The sequence below is a fragment of the Hippocampus guttulatus genome, unplaced genomic scaffold, assembly GCF_054856545.1.
Source record: "Hippocampus guttulatus isolate MCC_2025c unplaced genomic scaffold, RoL_Hgut_1.0 HiC_scaffold_29, whole genome shotgun sequence".
NCBI lineage: Eukaryota > Metazoa > Chordata > Actinopteri > Syngnathiformes > Syngnathidae > Hippocampus > Hippocampus guttulatus.
In genome coordinates this window covers 612,501-615,000 of record NW_028233888.1, presented here as the reverse complement: position 1 = coordinate 615,000, position 2,500 = coordinate 612,501, and the positions used below count along the sequence as shown (strand labels likewise).

Below are 2,500 nucleotides of genomic sequence, written 5' to 3'. Positions count from 1 at the left end.
AGGCGGCGCCGGCGCACCCCGGCCTCCCGAGTTCGGAGCGGATGGATGGGCGGAGGAGGACGGCGGCGGCGGCGGCGACGTCGAAGGCGGCCCGCGGGGAGAGGCGCGGGGCGGGGGCACGTGGCCCCCAGCCCCCGCGGCCCGACCCCGCGGTGCCGTCGGAGGCGGCGCCGGCGCACCCCGGCCTCCCGAGTTCGGAGCGGACGGATGGGCGGAGGAGGACGGAGGCGGCGGCGGCGACGTCGAAGGCGGCCCGCGGGGAGAGGCGCGGGGCGGGGGCACGTGGCCCCCAGCCCCCGCGGCCCGACCCCGCGGTGCCGTCGGAGGCGGCGCCGGCGCACCCCGGCCTCCCGAGTCATGAGCGGACAGATGCAAACGGATGGGCGGAGGAGGACGGCGGTGGCGGCGGCGGCGGCGGCGGCGACGTTGAAGGCGGCCCGCGGGGAGAGGCGCGGGGCGGGGGCACGTGGCCCCCAGCCCCCGCGGCCCGACCCCGCGGTGCCGTCGGAGGCGGCGCCGACGCACCCCGGCCTCCCGAGTCATGAGCGAACAGATGCAAACGGTTGGGCGGAGGAGGACGGCGGTGGCGGCGGCGGCGGCGGTGGCGACGTCGAAGGCGGCCCGCGGGGAGAGGCGCGGGGCGGGGGCGTGAAGGAGACGGGCGGGGGGTACGGTGCCGGTCTTTGGCCGGTCGCCTACACCCCCGCCCCGACCCGTAAGCGCCCCCAGCCCCCGCGGCCCGACCCCGCGGTGCCGTCGGCGGCGGCGCCGGCGCATCCCGGCGCTCCCCGGCCCCCCGAGTCCAGAGCGAACACACGGGCGGAGGAGGACGGCGGCGGCGGCGGCGGCGGCGACGTCGAAGGCGGCCCGCGGGGAGAGGCGCGGGGCGGGGGCACGTGGCCCCCAGCCCCCGCGGCCCGACCCCGCGGTGCCGTCGGCGGCGGCGCCGGGGCGCTCCCCGCCGCGCCCCGGCCCCCCGAGTCCGAAGCGTGAGAAACGCCGATAGGCGGCGGGCGGCGGCGGCCGCGCGGCCGCGGGGCGGCGGGCGGGTGCGCCGCGGGCGTCGCGGGGGGGGAGGAAGGTCAGGAGGACGGTGTCGGGCGCGGGGTGTATGTCGGTTCGCGTCGTCGCGCGGCCGGCCGCTCCCCGCGTCCCGCCCGGCCCCCGCCGGCCCCCCCCCCGGTCAGGCGCCCGTCGGCGTTCCCCGACCGCCCCACCCCGCGCGTCCGCGCGGTCGTCGACGTCCCGTCCGCCTTGTCAACGCTCCCATAGTCCAGGCCGGGCCGCGGCCGGCGTCGGGGACCACTCCCCCGCCGGTGCCATCGCGACCTGGCCGACCTCGGAACCTTACCCCCAGTCGCCGGGTACCCAACCTTCTCGCCACCTTCGGCGGCGAGCGGGGGGTTCAATGTCTCCGAAGTCCCCCCCCGGCCTGCCGGCGGGGCGGGGGGGGCTAGGAGCGCCCGGAGGCGCCGTTATCCCCCTTTTTAACCCCTTCTCTGAATGTTGGCCAAAACCGCAAACCAAACGTACGACTCTCAGCGGTGGATCACTCGGCTCGTGCGTCGATGAAGGACGCAGCTAGCTGCGAGAACTAATGTGAATTGCAGGACACATTGATCATCGACACTTTGAACGCACCTTGCGGCCCCGGGTCCCTCCCGGGGCCACGCCTGTCTGAGCGTCGCTTGTACATCTATCGGGATCGGGGCGCCCACGGGCGCCCCCCTCCCGCGGTTGGGGCGTCGCGGGCCACCGCCGGCCTACCCCCCCCACCTTCCCTCCCCGCACGGGGAAATGGGGGTGGGGGGGGCGGACGGCACGGCCCTCGTCCCCCTAAGTATAGACCCGACCGCCCGCGCCCTCGACGGGCCCGACCACCGCGCGGCCGCAGGGGCCCGCGGCGGCTGCCGATGGAGGATCCGTCCCCCGCCGCGCAGTCCGCCGCGACGCACCGCGCGGCCGCGTAGGAGTCGTGCGCCCGGCGAGGCGCGGGGTTAACGGCCGACCCCCGATGACGGGAGGCGATCCGTCGCCCCCGCCTCTAACCCCGTTCGACTACGACCTCAGATCAGACGAGACGACCCGCTGAATTTAAGCATATTACTAAGCGGAGGAAAAGAAACTAACAAGGATTCCCTCAGTAGCGGCGAGCGAAGAGGGAGAAGCCCAGCGCCGAATCCCCGCCCGGCGGAGGGCGCGGGACATGTGGCGTATAGAAGGTCGCTTTGCCCGGCGCCGCCCGGTGGGGGCCCGAGTCCTTCTGATGGAGGCTCTGCCCGAGGACGGTGTGAGGCCGGTAGCGGCCCCCGGCGCGCCGGGGCGAGGCCTTCTCGGAGTCGGGTTGTTTGGGAATGCAGCCCAAAGCGGGTGGTAAACTCCATCTAAGGCTAAATACTGGCACGAGACCGATAGCGGACAAGTACCTTAAGGGAAAGTTGAAAAGAACTTTGAAGAGAGAGTTCAACAGGGCGTGAAACCGTTGAGAGGTAAACGGGTG

At 75.0% G+C, this 2,500-nt stretch overlaps 2 non-coding genes across 2 annotated transcripts in view; both read left to right on the top strand.

The window, feature by feature from the left end:
* Nucleotides 1-1,533: 1,533 nt before the first annotated feature.
* On the top strand, nt 1,534-1,687 carry LOC147185299 (5.8S ribosomal RNA). The gene has a single exon (XR_015099720.1). It is a non-coding gene; the product is annotated as a 5.8S ribosomal RNA (ribosomal RNA).
* A 374-nt stretch (nt 1,688-2,061) lies between these two features.
* The window catches only part of LOC147185298 (28S ribosomal RNA), a 4,302-nt gene continuing 3,863 nt past the window's right edge, over nt 2,062-2,500 (top strand). The window contains exon 1 of the ribosomal RNA XR_015099672.1: nt 2,062-2,500. This exon is cut by the window's right edge and continues 3,863 nt beyond it. This is a non-coding gene — a ribosomal RNA (28S ribosomal RNA).